At 44.7% G+C, this 18,368-nt stretch overlaps 1 protein-coding gene across 4 annotated transcripts in view; it reads left to right on the forward strand.

Moving 5' to 3' along the window:
* The window catches only part of LDLRAD4 (low density lipoprotein receptor class A domain containing 4), a 417,333-nt gene that overhangs the window by 164,354 nt on the left and 234,611 nt on the right, over nucleotides 1-18,368 (forward strand). Inside the window, exon 3 of one of the 4 annotated variants that reach the window (XM_087857498.1) lies at nucleotides 1,426-1,897. The exons of 2 other annotated variants lie outside the window; for them this stretch is intronic. The gene's annotated coding sequence lies outside the window, so the exon portion shown is untranslated. The remainder of the gene's footprint in view (nucleotides 1-1,425; nucleotides 1,898-18,368) is intronic. One more of the 4 variants, XM_087857497.1, reaches the window with a different exon arrangement.

Here is an 18,368-nt window from a genome sequence, read left to right on the forward strand (position 1 = left end):
TGATAGGTATAGTACATGTGATTAGGTTTACTTTAGAAGTTAGTGTAGGACTTTAGGATGTTGATACTGTGTGTGTTGGTCATTTTATGTGGAATATTTCAATTCAGAGAAAAAATGTTTTGTTACATTTTCAAGTGCTTCAAAACCATCATTTGCATAAATGATTTTTAATTAAAATAAATTTTGTTACCTATTCATTAAATTTAAGTACTCGTGGTAGACTACATCATATTAACTGTGATACTGCAGGTTCGTGAAGGCAATACGGTTGAATTTTTAATATAATTATAGTGCTTCATTAATACTAAGGTCTTCCTTATAGTTAGTCTGTATTAGTGATATTTTACTTTACTACTTTATATTTACAACAAGAAGGCTTAACAGAGTGTTCCTTTCTATTATGTGCTGTTTTCTTAAATTATTTTTCTTTCTTCTGGTTTGATGGTGAAAAAGGATTAAAGGTTATATTTTTGAAAGATTGATGTAAATTAATTAGAGTGAAGTGATGATAATGGAAAAAAGGTTTCTTTTCTCTAATACTGGGGATTCCTGTTCAGGTTCTGTTTTAAAAAGTCTCATCCTTTGGGCTTCTAACATTCTTGTTATTAGTGTTGCTTCTTGTATAATATAACAACACTAAAATATCTGGAAAGTATTTTGTAAAGTGCTTTTATTATTTGACATGTAATGTAAATTTTCAGATGGAATTTGCTTTTCCTTCTTACTCTTTAAAATTTTGATACAAGCCTTTGTTTTCCCCCTTGAGAGTAATTTTTTAAAGATTAAAAAAAATTATTAGAGAGAGAGCACAAGCAGGGAAAGCGGCAGGCAGAGGGAGAGGGAGAAGCAGGCTCCTGGCTGAGCAGGGAACCCGATGTGGGGCTCGATCCCAGGACCCTGGGATCATGACCCAAGCTGAAGGCAGACGCTTAACCAACTGAGCCACCCAGGTGCTCCAGGAGTCATTTTTTAAAACTAGTCAATCCAAATCATTCCTGGAGTGTTGATGGCAGTGGATACGAACCTCAAACCGCACTTCTAATACCTCAGGAACAAGCTCGGGAAATGGGTTTCTTCTTCAGTGTATCTATGAACTATGAGTAACTGAGGGACAGACATTTGAATGTTGTGTGACCTTTGTAGCCATTTTTAGCAAGCCTTAGAGCAGAGAATGCTGTCTTCTTTCTTTTTTCTGGGGTGCAAGTAAAAGCTGCCTTTGCTCCCTGCCCCTTCACAGACACTTAGGAAAAGGTTTTACATCTGCCCCTTCCCCAGAGCTCCCCCAGTGCCCATAGCACGGCCATGAACACCACTCTGGGTGGCGTTTTCTTTTTTTCTCTCTCTCTTTTTTTTTGGCCTCTATGGGTCTGCTAAATTTAATGCTACAAGTCATCAGGAAAGTGATCTCTTTCTTTTTAATTTCAGCGAGGGGAGAGGCGAAGCACAGAGAGCAGCAGATCAGACCATACTGAGCTCCCTTAGAGCGGCTGAGACCCGTGGAGGATGCTGGCTGCCAAGTGGCTGAGGAGGGCCTCACTCTAAGGTGGGAAAGCAGGTCTCAGCGGGACAGCTTCCTCTGCTCCTGGGCTCACCATGGCCTTCACTCTTTGGCTGGACGGCTGACGTGACTCTGTGCCCCAAGTGTGCACGCTGCTGGACTGGGTGCTGACCCAGGTACTGCCTGCTCTCAGGGTCTGGGAGCAGGGCAGGTGGGCATCAGATGCTACCAAAAGCCGGACTGGGCAGAGCGATGGACTCCGACAAGCTAAGATGGAAGTGACCTGAGGCCTCGCCCAGGCGGTTTCCTCTTGACAGGATAGCTTAAGAGTTGGAGCACAGGCTTGTCTGGGGAGCAGTATGCAGGAAGCTGGTTTTCAGGCCACAAATGCTTTCACAGGTGAGAATCCTCCATACTTAAAACTTTATTTGAACTCTTAGTTGGTACGTAATAAAATACCAAACAACTCTATAAAATGAGTGTGCATTTACATTTATGAACTGAAGGCCATACAGAGTCAAGGGGCTCAGGCTGCCATGGTAACTCATTTTGACAAAATAATAGTATGTTTTTCTGCTCTCTAAATAGGAATTTGAAAAAGCATTTGACATTTTATGATTCTGCTTTTGTCGAGTAATACAGCACACACAATATCCTGCAAGTCATTGTTCTCTAAAGGAAATGTCACTTGCAGAGCAATGTATGGGGGTATGTTGTTCTTTACAGAACTGTGAAGACTGAGGGAATAAAGTTCTTGATGATGAGTAACTTCTCCCTCCCCAATCTTTAGTTTTCCTTCTCTGATTTATTCATGTGCAAATGGTGGTGGGGTGGCAGTTCTGTTGAACTGACCATGTAGTTAGGATTCTTCTCATATAAGTGAGCTAATGGGGGAGCCCCACATCACTATTTGACATTGCTTTGCCCCCTGGCTTCCAGTTTGCACATTTTGCAGGGAATCACTTAGTCTGTCTGATGCCCCAGAGGCATGGCCTGAAACACAGGGCCTTTTGAATTTGGGTCCTTGTTTCTCATCTGATTCACTTAACATCCCAGTAAGTCACGTAATCCTTCTGGGTCTCTGGCTCCTTATTTATAAAATGGGGGCTTTGAAGTTGAAGAAACTCGTGGAATCCAGAAGAAACATTTCTACATAAAAAGAGGGTTTTGTTTTTGTTTTTGTTTTTAAGGAAAGATGGTAGAATAATCATAAGAAGTGCCCAGATTCTCTGGTCCTGTGGAACCTGAAAGTTTGCAGCATTTCAGATTCTGCGGAGAGAGCAGGTCAGGTTGTCAGGTGCTTAGAAAGGTGGCGGCTCAGGCTGAGGGCCCCACGGACTTGGATTGGATTCTGCCTTCTTCCCTGACTAGAGCTCTGCTCTTGTCAGTCGTTGAGCTCCTTTATTTTCCCTTAGCCCACTTGTAAGTGAAGATGGCCACGTTCCGCTCTCAGTGGTGCTGCTCTGAGGAAAAATGGAACTGCTATGTGAGATGCTGAATGTGGAGTTCGATGCTTTCCAGGCCTTGGCTGTTTCCTGATGTGGAGTTACAGTGTGGAGCCTGGTTGCCTGGTCCAGTCCTTCTTGCTCTCTGAGCTCACACGTTTGAGTGAGCTCCTTGGACCTGTCAGCATCTGCATCTGTAACATGGGAGCCCTCATCACGGGGGCTGTGCTGGGGAAGGTCCTCGTAGGGTGGTCACGGCCCTTTGAAGATGAATGAAACACTATTTAAATGTAGAGTCTGAAGAGCACGCAAAGTTAGGTGCTTTAGAACGATCTTCAGACTTCCAGCCTGGCCGACTGGAAACCCTGCCCTCCTGTCCTCCCTTGATAGGTACACTTCAGCTGTTTCAGTCACATGAGCTGCTCCTTCGTGGAATGTCACTTCTACTCTTCTGTGTGGAGGGTAGCATACAGGGCCACGACACGAAGCACCTCTGTGAAGTGGCCAGGCCCTTCAAGCTTTTCTTCCCCATTCCCTGGGAGACAACTGGGGAGGAAAGGCACCCAGGAGGTGCATGGGTAGAAGCTCTTAAGGCAATTCTGAGAGGAAGAGCGAACAAAAAGAACTGGAGTAAGAGCAGCACGTGGTTCAACAGGTAGACTAGCGTAGTCCCACACTCCCCAGCTGTCACTGCCTACCCAGGAGGGGAGAAGCTCCTGTAGTCGTTGCCTCCTCCTGCCTGGCTCCTGAGACTCCTGCCTTATTGCCAGTCCCTTCTTGGGCAGTCAGCCCTTTAGAGGGACCTGACCAGGGAGTGGAGATGACAGGGGTGCCCCACTGGATTTTAGACACAGTGTCTCCTGAGCCTGGCATTGGTCTGCCATGGTTCACACTTAATGCAGTTGTGTCCAGTCTTCACCACTTGTTGGGTTGCTCTGCAGCTCCTCTGCTCTAAGGAGAAAGGAAGCATGCTCCCCACTGCTGTCAGGATCCCAGGCTGGCTTGTGCCTGGGGCCTTGAGACAGTTGACTGTGAATAATGGAAACCCCTGGGTTCTGCCTGGAGAATTCACAGTAGTTAGGACAGTGCCTGAAACATTAAGGCCCAGGAAAATGGCAGCTATAATTATGACTGTTACTGCCCTGGTTGTGGGCTATGCACAGGACCCTCGTCACTTCCTCACAAATTTGCTCTTAGCCACCCTCTCAAGGCTCCTCCCCAGCTCATATTTTCTTAATTTCTTTTAACTTGTAGTTTACCCAAGAACTCTGTTTCCTTACAAATTTGGCTTCCTCCTAGTTGCTTCAGCCTACCTAATAGTAATCATATTGGTAGCAGTAGAAAAATAATATCCGTGGCCAATGTTTCAGAGAACTTACCATGTGCTTTATCTGTGTTAACTCTGTCTTCACAACAACTCCAAGGCGTTGTTAGTATGCTGGTATTATTGGTGCAGGGGCACACTCAGCAAAGCCAGCAATTAGACTGAGCTGGCAGCCTTTCCAAATCTAGCACTGTGTGTGCAACCTCAGCTGCACATGGGGGTCACCTAGGGAGCCTTACCACTGCCTGGGTCTCCCTGTCAGAGACTGGGATTTTATTAGCCTCTGTATCACCTAGCCCTGCTAAACCAGGAGCTATATCTTAACAAGATTCCCAAGTGCCCGGTGCATAGGAAAGCCTGGCAAGCTGTGAGAGCCAGCCCTGTACAATGGGTGGTGTTTAGAGGAGAGGGTAGGTTGGGAGAGTCCATTCTTATAAAAAGGAACTGACTTGTCCCATTTCCTCAACAGAAGGGATTGAATTAAATAATCTGCACATTCGTTTTTTTTAAAGATTTTATTTATTTATTTATTTATTTATTTATTTATTTATTTATTAGAGAGAGTGAGAGAGAGAGAGAGAGAGAGGACAGGAAAAGGAGTAAGAATCTGAAGCAGACCCCATACTGAGCTCAGAGGCCAACGTGGGGCTCCATCCCACCAGCAGCAAGATCATGACCTGAACCGAAACCAAGAGTTGGATGCTTAACCAGCTGAGCCACCCAGGTGCCCCTAATCTGTGCATTCTTAAGGAAGCTGTCAATTATTGCGTATTAGCTATTGGAGTTGGGCCCACGACTACCTGTAGGACAATGGTTTTAGCTTCCCAGTATCTCTAGGGAAATAAGCAGTAGTAGAATAAAGGAGATGTATGTACTTAGCCTTTTCTCGAAGTGGGTCCCTGTGGACTGGGCTCATCATTTTTTATTCTGTGCTTGCTCTCTTCTCATCTTTCTTTCCCCACATAGTCAGTGAAAGTTACTTATGATGTAGAATGAAAGGGACAATCCTCTGTCCCTGCCCAAGTAGTGGGGTAAAGCTGTAGTCTTAGAGGTAAGTAAGAGGCTGGTGCCCACCCCCTTATTTGGTTTGCTGTTCTTATTTTTCTTGACTTTAGTCTATTCTTTTTTCTTTCTTTTTAAATTTTTATTTATTTATTTTTGAGAGCGAGAGAGCGTGACAGAGAGAGAGCGAGAGAGAGCGAGCGAGCACAAGCAGGGGAAGGGGCAGAGGGCAAAGCAGACTCCCCACCAAGCAGGGAGCCCGATGCAGGACTCGATCCCAGGACCCTGGGATCATCACCTGAGCCAAAGGCAGACACTTTAACCCACTGAGCCACCCAGGAACCCGACTTTAGTCTTTTCTTATCCCAGGGCAACTAAAGGTGCTAATGTCTTAGTTTCTGGAATCGAAGATGTGCTGATTTTGTGGATTCTCTAGACCCGTGGAAAAGAGTCTTGCCTTAGATACTTAAGATGGAGAGAGGGTTAAGGCATTTTTCCTTGGCTTTAAATCTTGTTTTAGAGCATGGCAAAAGTCATTATATAGTTAACCATACCGCCACTTAAAAAGATTTGTCAGTTTATGTTTTATGTTTAAATTCCCTTATTGATGGAGGTCTGGGGGGCTCAGGATTCCTATTAAAGAAGGGCTTAGGGGCTGCAGTCTGGCCAGGAGGGAAGCCCGTGAAACCAATGTGAAGCTGTGTTTGCATGGCAAGCCCGTTGCTTGTTTTGGAGTGTGTGCAGCTATTGTGATGGCTGGTTGGAGCTCGGAAGCCGCTTCCTCACCATGCCAGTGCTGGTTTGCCTGTTTTGCAAACCTTACATCGTGTTTCACGTGTGAATGTAGGTGTACACAACACACATGGATACATATTGCAAATACATCCTCCTAATTATGATTTTCTTAGGCTATTCCTTACATACAGGAATTTATACATTGTTTTAAATTTTCTCAGCACATATCATTTATTTTTTTAAAAGATTTTATTTATTTATTTGACAGAGAGAGCAAAAGCAGGGGGAGCAGCAGAGGAAGGGAGAGAAATAGGCTCCCCGCCGAGCAGGGAGCTTGAGGTGGGGCTCAATCCTAGGACCCCGAGATCATGACCAGGGCTGAAGGTAGAGTTCAGCCAACTGAGCCACCCAGGAGCCCCTCAGCACATAGAATTTAGAAATGATTTTATCATTTAGATACTATTTTATAACAAAAAAACCTTAAATTTTCTCTTTTACAAGTAATACCTGTTCATTGTAGGCAAATTTGGAAAGCACAGAAAAATTGCAGTTAGAAAAATAATTACCCATACATACAGTCTTGCCATATGAAACTTTCCACTGTTAACATCTGGCTTACGTCCTTTCAATCTTTTCTTTCCTGCATAAATTTCTTCCTGTAGAACTGTTTGTAATATGTATTCAGTTTTGTCACCTGATCATTCCCCTTTAAAATTACATTATGAGCATTTTTTAAAAAAGATTTTTTGTATTTATTTTAAAGAGCATGCACGAGTGGGGGGAGGGGTAGAGGGAGAGGGTGAGTATCCCTACCAGAGCCCCCTGCTGAGCACGGAGCCTGACTCTGGGCTCAATCTCACGACCCCGAGATCACAACCCGAGCTGAGATCAAGAGTGAGACACTCAACCAATTGAGCCACTCAGGCATTTTCTTTATAAATATGTTTTAAAATTGCTACATAGTATCCTTTTATGTGTGTGTCCTTGAATTTTTAAATTGTGCTCTTATTATTAGCCATGGCAGCTTTTGACAGCTTTTGCCTTTATAAATAATGCTTTGATGAACACCTTTGTGCAAAAAGCTCTTCTATGTATTGGGTCATTTTTGTAGGTTAAGTTCCCAGAATCAGAATTATGGAGTCCAAAGACGTGAACTTTATTAAGGTTTATGATTGAATTTTGAAAGGAATCGATTGGTCCTAGCTTCTAAGACTGTGCTGAGGTCAGTTTTTTTCCAGTCGCCTGTTCATAGTTGCTGTGGCCAGTCCTTGCCATTTGGCTGTGAGATGAAGCAGCCCTGGCCTGCACTGCAGGGTGTTGTAAGATTAATGCACATTTATGGAGCTCTTTGCAGCATGATGCTATAAAGGCTACCCTGAGTGTCACGAGTTATGACAGTGACGCTAATATTTTATTTGGGCAAGTGAAAACTCAAGCATCCTAGGTTCAGTGTTTTCTTTTGGGCAGTCTTTCTGCCTGGCTTTAGTTCATGGAAGCAGTAATGTAGATGGACAGACTCCAGCAAGATCACTCTTGTAAAAACAACCCCCCAGTGCCTCTGGGCATAGAGAAATGGGAATCCTTCCAGACTGGGTCGGTCAGCTTTCTGTTGAAGCATCCTAATAGTGATGGAGATTTCATCTGAGGTTTACTGTACTCTCTGATGACTTGGAAAGCATCCTGCCTGGGTTATCACCATTATATCCTAAAGAAGATGCTGGTTTCAGATTCCAAAGCCACCCTTAAATACTGTTTTGTATAATTAAATTTCTTAGGCTTTTGGAATCATTTCATTCTGTATTAGAAGAAGCGTATGTCCTTAGATGACTAAATAAGTGAGCCAAATTCCTGTAGAATTTATAAGTCTTTCTTGTGAAAAGGGTAATCAGACCTAGTTGTTAAATACATTAAGGTTATTTCACTCATAAAGGAGATGGATGAGAGTTTATTTAATAGTCTTCAGGTGAGCTGAGCTATTTTATGGATTTGGGGGCTTGGGTTTTCTTAGCCACTCATGGCCAGAAAGGAATCACGTAACTTGAATTGTTGGGATGCTTATTTTTCCCCATGGAAATGTTTCACACTCCCTAGAGCACTGGGACTCTGTGTGGTGTGGGGGGTGGCTTTACTTGGACTCTGAGCAGCCCAGAGGGATCCTGACCAGACTTTCAGCTTACTGCTGATCCCTTTGAGGTTGTGCCCGTGTGCTGAGCATGGATGACCTTAGTGCACACTTTCCAGATCTGCCTGGAGGATGCTTGTTTTAGGAGACGTGTTTCTCAATTGGGGTTGGGCGGGGGGGAGGTGGGTGGATTCATGGCCAAATTCTGGAAGAAGAAATTAAGTTGATTACTTAACTATAAAATTTTTCAAAGTCTTTAATATGGGACTTGCAATATGAAGGTCCCGAATGGGCAGATGATGGGCAGAATTTTCCAAATAACAAGACCTTGTGGGCTTTTTAGAAAGGCAAACACAGAGGACAGCACATGCTGCCAGTCCGTGGCGTTGCCCTCCTTCTAGCTATCCTTCAGGTGTCGCTGTCCTCTGGTGCTAGTGAAGCAGACCCCTATTGGGGCAGCTTCTGTTGAGTCCATGTTTACAGAACTCTTGCCAGACATGTGTAAAGTGCTGCAGATGGAAAAAAAGGTAACGAGGCAGTCTGTCTTCCTGCCTCCATTCTCCCCCTTTTCTAGTTCTGCCAGTATTCGTTAAAGTGCAGCTTTAATTATACCTTCTCTTGCTCCCCAATTTTTCATTGTTTCTTCTTGCTTCCTAAAAAAAGTTCTGGACAATCTGAACCACTTGCTTTTTTTTTTTTTTTTTTTTACATTTTTAAATATCTCAGTGCTTTGCTAATGTTTTTTCATCTCCCTTAGACTTTATCCTTCTACCATTTTTCTCTGACCTCAGGGTCTATATTAGTTCCATGAAATCTTTTGTGATATGCATGCGAGAAGCCCAGACGATCTTCCTACTTGCAATTTAATAGATGTGGAAGTGATCGATAATAATAGCTTTTTGTAAAATCTTGCATTCTCTGGCTGGAGGGAAGTTGGATTTACTAAGAGAGCTATCAGAACATACTGTGGTGTATGTGCTTGGTTTTTACATTGCCCTATTTAGCTTGGCATCTGGTCCTCAGTTATAAACCTAACCCTTATTTAATAACATTGTTTCTATGTGTAAATAATACATACTTTAAGTTGTTTTTTAATAAGTCCTGAAACTATCTCCATTTTCTTTCCTCTAAACTATTCTGCACTGTTTCTAGAGTTTTCCTAGTATGACAAAAGTGATAATCTTCTTTTTCAGAGATGTTATGGTAGCCTAATGTCTGAGGAGTATATATACCCATTTTAAATATGGACAAGAAATAATTTCAGTGTTGCTTGAAATTGTATTTATTTTAAGGTTACTTAACTATGTACAACATAAATATAGTTTAAACTCCTTATTTTGATAGCTTTTAAATAGCTGTAACATCAAAACAAATATTATAGGACTTATAAAGTCAAAAGCATTCAAATTACTGTTTAACCTGACGTATACTTTTATTTTGTTGAAGGCTTCCATTTCCCAGCTTTTTAAGTTTATGAGCAGAGCATCCTAAAGGGTGATTCAAAGTGATGGTGGTGGTGTCTTTGCTGGCTTTTAGTATAAACACACAAAAGTCAAGGTTGGTTTGAATGTTGGTTTTAAGTAATCAGCACTGGTTTAAGATGAATTCCTTGTTCTTGAATATCCAGGGTCAAAAATGACCAACAAATCTCCATTAGGTTCTTTGAAAAATGTTGGCTTTTGTCTGTGATATTTTTGAAATTTGAATGTTTATGTTACCCTTGAAAGGAATGGTTTAGCTCTGGAGAAATCAAAGACTTGTGCAGAAAGTAGGTGATGCTTCAACATGTGACTTCTTGAATTTCTTTCTTGGGTCCTAGATTCTTGGTGCATTGCAGAGGTTTTAGAATCCTTTGTTTCGACTATCTTGTGCTTACCATTGCAGGATGAACTCAGAGGCTAGAGAAGGCGTGGCTTCCAGGAGAAGCAGCCAGTCCTGGATAGTACTTTCCCCCAAATTCCTGCTCAGGGGGTGTTGATGAGTTGGCTAACCATTCTGAGGCATGCCTTTTACAACACTAAAATGGAGATAATAATAACTACTCAGTAGGATTTTAGTAAAGATTAAATGAAGTAACATATGTAAAGTATCAAATATAGAGCCTAGCAGGTAGTTGGTACTCAATAAATGGTTTTCTTCTCCAATCACCATCTTCAAGAGGTTAACTATAAGTAAAGGCCTTAGAAAAACCAGGGATTCATTTAGCAAATGTGTGATGGGAGCTCGCGCCACATCTGTGAGGGATTCAGAGCAGATTGCTATGACCCGTCTCCCTGGAGCTCAGGACCTGCATGTCCAGTGCATCACTGCTGTTGTGGAGCTGGGAGCATGGTCTAGAGAGGCTGTGGACTTTTGCTCAGACCCCTGGCCTCTCTGCTCATGGAAATCTCCAACATATGGTTTCCTCTCTCCCTGAATCCAGTATGGTTTCTGTCTCTGCACTCAAGTCACTCTATCTGCCTTGCTCAGAGACAGCCCTGGGTGATGGTTTCTCTCCAAAGTTATCACAGGTCCCGGCTGTGCACCTTGAAGGGTCTAAGTTGGAGTAACAGGTCTGCATGTGTTTATTTCAGGACATTATGTTCAAATGTGAAAACTCAGAGGGGGATTCAGAAATAAACATGTTTGACATCTGGTTCTATTTAAAAGTTTTAACCAACAACGGTGAATATGATAACATGGACATTTTTCCCTTTCGGCTGACTTTGGTATTTTAGAATGTTTCCAGAGCAGTGTGCGGAAGACACCTCTTGGTTCCAGATTTAGGATGACTGTGCGTGGTCCTGCATCTGGGCTCAGGGCTCCTCATATCAGAAGTAAGATGGGAAACCATGCTGTCTTATTATTTAAATTTATTGTTTTTCTTTTGTGGTAAAATTTCAGAAAATTAAGGGTGTTTTCCTTGCCCTTTGAAATTACTTATCCCTGATTGCAGATATGATGTTTCACAGAGCTGACATCAGGAGTGAAGATTGATTGTCTGCTCTGCCAGGTGCTTTCGCATATGCAGTCTCCATTCAATCCTTGCAACAGCCCTGGGTGGTACCTGTATCATCCCAGGTTTATTGGTAAGGGAACAACACCCAGAGTAGGTCTACTTGAAGCCGTGCTGTCTAGCGAGCTGCAGTGCCCGAGTTGAAACACAGGTCTGTCTGTGCTGGAGCTGGCTCTTAAGCATGCAAGGGAGCAGAGAGAAACAGGCCTTGTCCTTTAGAGATCAATGCAGGGCACGAAGAACAGAGAGAGAGAGAGAGAGACAGGAATTTGAAGCTTGAAACTGAACTCACATAGTAAGCATTTGTCGGATAGGGTTGTCTATTTTCTACCTTGGAAAATACAGACTTTTACGTGTCTGCCTCTTAATCTCACCAGTTTTTATGTCATTCTGCTTTTGGAGTGTTACAGGAATGAAAGAATGAACCATGGTAGTGATGGTTGTACAGCCAGGCGACTGTGCTTATGCCACAGAACTGTACACCTAAAAATGCTTAAAATCGGAACTTTTATATTACATACGTTTGCCCACAATAAAAATAAACACTTTAGAAAAAAAGAACCAATACGGTTGAGCTTATCAGAAGAGCTCAGATTTGAGCAGGGGCTTGATGGAGAGACAAGCAGAAAGAAGTGTGGGAAGGTGGGAATAGTCGTGTGAGTGTGAGGAAGAGCAAAGGTCTCATTTGGCTTAAGGGCAGATTTGGGGTGAAGTGGGTGCACCCACAGTTGGGCATGCTGGTAAGCTGATATTCCTCTAATGTTGATTCAGTGCTCATTGTGGGAGAGTTTGCTTTCAGGTGGCCTGCAGTTACCCCACACAGCGTCTGTGCTGCTGGCTGTAAGCATGTGGATCCCACACAGCAAAGCAAAGGCCCTACAGGTTAGCAGCTCCAGGCCCTAGAAGGCATTTTAACAATTATCTGTTATTCCTGGGGATTCCCTTCCTGTTCAGAACACTGATCATAATGAGCTTTCAACTGTCTACAGAGTGCTTATGCAAAGAGATAAGATAAATGTAGTTTCTCCCAACTGTTGTTATTTGTAAAGATGTTTGAGGGCACCAGTACTGTGTTGGTGCTCAGCATAGATTGGCCTCCTGGGTGACTTCTTGGCTGGCATGCCCTGGAATGTGGTTCTTCTTGGATGGAGTAGTGGTGAGGTTGGAGACTGAGTTTAAGCCAGGAAATTCTGGAAGACTGTTTTCCTTGGGAAGCACGGGTTGTGGGGCTAGAACCTCATGGTTTCTTGGGATCTCCTTTTGTCACTGTAGGTTCTGTTGTGACTTGAACTGATGCATGGCCTCCTTGGGTATTGTATATGGTCTGGCGAAAGAGATGGTAAGAGACTCTGCTGTGACCACCTCAAGAGCATCTAGACTGACCATCCAGAAATGTCATAAACAAAAGGTAGCTGTCACTCAAAAAAAGTGTTGGTACAGGCACACTTCCCTGTTGCTTGTTTAGGACCTCCTGCCCCTCTTGCCTCATGCATCTCCTTATGTAATATTATTTGAGTTCTTTCTGGTCCTTGCCTCTGCCTCTGACCAACGTACAGCAGCCAGTGCCAAAAATCTCTGAGTCTCCTGAGTTTGTCTTTGGCCTAGGACTCTTAGACCCATTTTCCTTGCTTGTACTTGGAATTCTAGCTGCTCTGCGTACCTGGCTCTAGGTATAGCCTGCATCTTCCCATTCTGACTCTCTTTATGGAGATGGTCCTCTGATAGCCTGTACCCAGGCCGATGCTTGTATCGGGGAGTACCATTTTCCAAGTGGGAGCATATGAACCACACTGGTCCTACACACCCTGCTCACTGCTCCTACTGTGAGTTTCCTTCACCATTTAAGCCATCTGCCCCTTTTTCTATCTATGAAACAATCAGCCTTAACCTTCGCTGATTGCTTTCTCCTCTCACCCAGTCTTAACTAAGAATGCCATGAATGGAAGCATAAGGTTTCTTATCCCTACTTCCTCAGGATGAGCGTTATGGAGAGTGAGTAAATGATAGTAATCGAGTATTACTATGTGCCAAGCCATGTTCTAAGCACTTTATATGTATAATCTTATTCAAGCCTCAAAACAATTCTATAAAATAGTTGCTATTATGAAATGCGTTTGAGAGATGAGGAAAAACAGGCACAGGTTAAGTGAAGGTATCACCCCTGGTAAGAGGAGTATCTGAGATTAGAACCTGTAACCTCAGCACAAATGACTGGACTGTGCCTGGAACATGGTCAAGGCCAGCCTTTGTCAGGAAGTGTTTGACTTCCAGCTTATCAATGTCCACAGAGACCTATGATCCAAATACTGCTCTTGGAGAGGTGGCTTAGTTCATGGAGAGATACATGTTATAGGTGTATATTTAAGAAAACGTGGTCTGTAAGGACATTTTTTTAGACATAATAGTGATAAAATCATAGCCTACCTGTAAACTGTGGCACCTAATATATGGGCTTATAGCCTTGTTTACCTTCTCTAATTCTAGGCTCAGTTAGACCACACAGGAGTGTGTCTTGTTACTGTGATGGCCTTTTAGGGGTCTGCAAGTAAGCAAATGCAGAAGCACTGGAACACCTGTGTGTCTCCTGTTTGTAGCCCAGTGCAGCATGTATATTTTTCAACAGTCTAGCTGGTATATTCTCAGTGCAAACCTTGTTTCTCACAAAGTCTTTTTTTCCTTTTAAAAACACAAAATGCACAAGAAAAATTCCATTTATTTTGGTAGACTGGCTAATATTATAGAATAGAAGAAAGATCTGCCTACCTCATGTTTCTGGGTTGTTCCTGCCTCCTGCTACTCCATTCGATGCTTAGACATTGGGCGACTACTTCCTAGTGCAAGAGGAGGTTCGTTTGGACCCAGAGCATGAGAATACCTCTTCTAAGTTGACAGCAGATCATCCTTCACACACACGGTCAGTTTTCTGTGCCGAGGATGCAGTAAGGACAGGAGAGGGTGGGCTTAGACTCATAAGATCTGAATTTTCATCTAAGTCCTACCATTTGTTGGGGGTAAGTTCTGGGCAAGTTACTTAATCTGAACCCCAGCTTTTTCCCCTGTAAAATAGTAGTCATGACCTCAACCCATACGACTGATAGCTAAAGAGAGAACCTAGGTGACCATGCTGGACCAGGCTGCCTGTTTCCCTCCATGGTCTCCTTGCCATGCTGGAAGCCCTTGGAGCTGTGCTGTGAAGTCCCCTGGAGTCTGCCGAGGCCTTGATGTGGAGGCAGGTCTGGCCTCAGAGACAGGTTGTCTGGGACGAGGCTGCTTCTGCTCGAGAGGACGAGGCCTCCTCTGTGCCTGCCTGTAGTCTTTAGTTCATGTGTCTGTGGCATATTCACGGAGGGTGGACATGGGCAGGGGAGGGCAAACACAACTTAAGCCTAGCCATGTGGTTGCCTGTGAATAGTGCGAACACTATTTAGGTGGTTGAGGGGCTGGGACCTTTAGGCCAAAGTAGGGTGAGTGGATTATGGATGGATTTGACAGTTAATTTTGTTGCTGTCCTGCCCTTCTGTGGGTTTGTGATGTGTGAAGTGACAGCACAGGACCTAATGTACAGTCTGCACCTCTGTTGTTTCTTTATTCAGATTTGAGCAAATTTCCCATTCGGGGTCGAGCAGTTGTTAGGCCCAAACTGTCTTCTAATGTTAAATATTAGTATGTTGGCTTAAGATATTAGACTACCTCAAGTAAAAACCAATACGGGGAAGATTCATCCTTGTTGTTTGTTCCCTCCCTCGGGGTCCCTCAGTGCCCCCTGGAGCTCCTGTCCACGTTCTCCCACTCCTCCCTGTCCTGTCACTCACCAGTGCTGATGTGGTGTTCTCTCCAGAAAATGGTCTCTCGGAGTGGTGAGGGCACGTCAGGACACACAGAGAGGGTGGACGTGCAAGCGCTGGGTCTGGCTGGTTCTTCTACCTGGCAACTGTGCACCTTCACAAATGTTTTATTTCTCTGGAACCCTCTTCATCTATAAGATGGAAAATGTGTAAATGCGCACTTTCCTCTGTGGCGATACCACGTATGGACGGGATAGCTACGATGTGAAGGAGAAGGTTCTGAGTGCTGAGGAATGCTGATGATGTTCTCTGGGAGTTCACAGCACAGGCTCCTGGGGTAGCTGAGGGAAAACGAGCTGAGCCCAGAGCCCAGGCAGGGAGATTCCAGGCAGAGGAAGAGGGAGATTAAGGTGGAAGCGGTACAGGCACAAGTGGCTCCTGACCAGGAGTGCGAAGAAGTGAGCAGGCAGTCGGAATGGGGGGTTGCAGTTGATGTTGTGGTGAGGGAAGAGCCTTTGAAGGTTTCCAGCTGGGGAGTGACTTTGTCAGAGCTGTTGTGGCAGCACTGTCCCCGAGAGGGCAGAGGCAAAGGAGGCCTGGCGGAAGGAAGTTGTGCTTGGTCTAGATCGTGCTCTGCTGGGGGAGTGTTTTTTTATTCCCCTTCACCTTCCCCCTTGATGGTCTGGGCAGCGCTCACCAGCTTTTCTTTGTCTGTTTATCTCAAAGGCACACTCTCTTTTTAGCATAAAGTACCTGTTCCTTGTTGCTCAAAGTCAGGCATATGACTGAGAGAGTACGAACACCTGTCAGCACTCAGAGAGTGGAAAGGCACTGGTTAAGACAATAAAAGAAAACGCAAGGGGAACAGCAGGCAGAGGCAGAGGGAGAAGCAGGCTCCCTGCTGAGCAAAGGACTCCGATGTGGGGTTCGATCTCAGGACTCTGGGACCATGACCTGAGCCGAACGCAGATGCTTAACCGACTGAGCCACCCACGAACCCCTGGAATGTTATTTTCTTGCTGAAGACTGCATTGTTTCAAAAACCATTCTGTGCTTTCTCTCTTAACTGTGGAGTTCAGGTAGCTGTGCAACCACAGACAGCCTTGTGGGATTTGCTCAACTTGGTGTTTTGGAAAGAGGAATAGGACCAAAACCAAGTTGTGATTGATGGTCACATCTTCCCTTCCCTTCCCTCCCCTCCCCTTCCCTCCCCTCCCCTGTCCCTTTTCCCCTTCCTTTTCCTGTCCTTTCCCTTTCCCCTTCCTTTCCCATTCCCCTCTCTCTCCCTCTCCTCTGCTCTCCTTCCTCCCCTCCCCTCTCCCATCTACTCCCTTCCCCTGCTCTCCTCTCCTCCCCTCTCCTTCTTGGCAAACTTTGTGTTTCTTCCTTAAAGAGAAATGATTGCCAAATGAAGTTATCAAAATATTAGAGTCTCGCAGCTGAGAGAGGAATTATGTATTGAAGAATTAAGTGGCATCACCTTGTTTCATCCGTGTTAAATAAACACCGCACCTAAAAATGATTGCTATGTAAACCTCTGCTGATGCGACTGCTCCACTAGGTGAAAATCAGATTCATCCATTCCATCTGCAGTATTTGTTGAATTTCCAGAATGTTCTGGGCATGGTAGGAGCTGAGCCCCCAGGGGGTGTAAAGCCTGAGAGAAGACCTGGGCGAGGGGGTGAACCATTATCATCATCGAGACCCATTCCCATGGCCTGCATAGTAGCATCATCTGCACTACATCATGGACCTCAGGGAAGAGTTTTCAGTAGGACATGACTTAGAGATCAGAAGGAGGACTGGGCCAAATGAGGGGTAGATGGGGTAGGAGGGAGTCCCAGGAAGACTTGGCAGCAAGAGCAACAGCCCAGAGATGAGTGGGAAGAGCCTGGGTGGTGGTTCTATCCAGCCAGGGCTAGAGTTTACAGGGTGGTGGATACAGTGAGGATGGGTGAGTGGGCCCCAGACAGTGGCAGTGGATATGTAAAGAAGGGATGTGAAATGAGAGATGATTCAGAGGCTGGATGTGGAGATTTGGGAATCAGCAGTTGTAGATTATGGTATTGTATGCACTGCAGATACCTGCGTCCCATGCTTGCAGCAGACTTTTGGGGAAAGGAGCCCATTTCACAGCCTTTCTTTCTCTGTGCTCAATGACACTGCTTCTCTGCTCCCAGCACCTCCCTTTTTGTCCCACTCCACTCTGAGGCACCCACCCCCTCTGTCTGCCACAGGGAGAACCACGCTGCTGCCCTCAGAAACATTGCTGTGGCTGAGCTGTTCTTGCAGGGGATGAGGCCAGCTCCCCATTGCTCTCTGAACCCTGCAGTAGTGCAAACACAAGACTGCAGGTGGCCTGCTTTACTGAAGGCTGCAGATGGCCAGTAAGAGCTCAGGATAGGGGAAAACTTTTAAAATCAAATAAGACAATTTACAGAATTTGAGAGAAAAGCATAAGTTACATTCTTCACAGATAATTCTCTCAGGGGGCAGCCTACTCCTGCCCTTTCTTTCCTGCCTATGAGTCTGCCCCATCTCTTACCGCTTCAGAAAGAGAGCGCTTTCCTCCTTCATGGAGCCCTTCCCCATAAATCTCTCTTTTCCCCGCTCCTTGCGCACATGTTTTGCCCTGGGATTTACCCTCTTCCCTCATGGAGCAGGCTGTAGGACACGTGAACCCTGTATATAACACTGCTGCCTATTCCATGGTGGATGATGCCCCAGAGTGTATTTCGTTTTGAGGTCTCTGGGCCCGTGTGAGCTGAAGCAGTATTCCCTGTGTCCTCCCTGAGGCCCCAGTTTCTCTTGGTGACTGGTGTACATCTGTGCCTACTCACGCTTATCTCCGAAGGACCCCACATTTTATTTCCCAGAGGCAGTAAAGCCTGTCCAGAGACTTCAATTCTATTACTGCACATTATTATGTGCTTCGTCTTGTCTTCTGCTTCCAGACCAAACCCAGAGCCCACTGACATTATAAGAGGTAGAGTCTGTCACCGGGCCTTTCTGAAAAGGGGCCGTCTACTCCATGGGTACAGAGTCCTTCAAGAGCTTCAGGATTAGAGGTGGTTGTTCTTTTATCTTGGGTCACACATAGCTTCATTGTATTTCCAGTGTCTTTACATGGAAGTTTCTGGGGCTATTTTTCATCATTATTACTGGGGGCTAATAATTGAGGCCAAGAGAGGGAAGGAACACAGTTATGGAGAGATGGTATATAGCTCGAGAAGAGAGGCTCAGGGTAGGACTGTGTGGAATTTCAGTATTAAAGGACAGTGCAAGGAGGCCATTCAGGGGAGGGTGTCAGGATGTGGCCTGAGGGGTCAGGGGTGGATGTATGAGTGGGCGGTGAGGAAGCTGAGAGTATGAACAACTTTGTATGAAGAAGTTTGGAGAAGGAAGAAAGGGCTAAAGGGAGAGGTGGGTCAAGGGGGATACAGGGAGCAAGTTGCCAGAAAA

This window comes from Ursus americanus, chromosome 30, assembly GCF_024610735.1.
Source record: "Ursus americanus isolate L20-20 chromosome 30, mUrsAme1.1.p, whole genome shotgun sequence".
In the NCBI taxonomy this organism is placed as follows: domain Eukaryota; kingdom Metazoa; phylum Chordata; class Mammalia; order Carnivora; family Ursidae; genus Ursus; species Ursus americanus.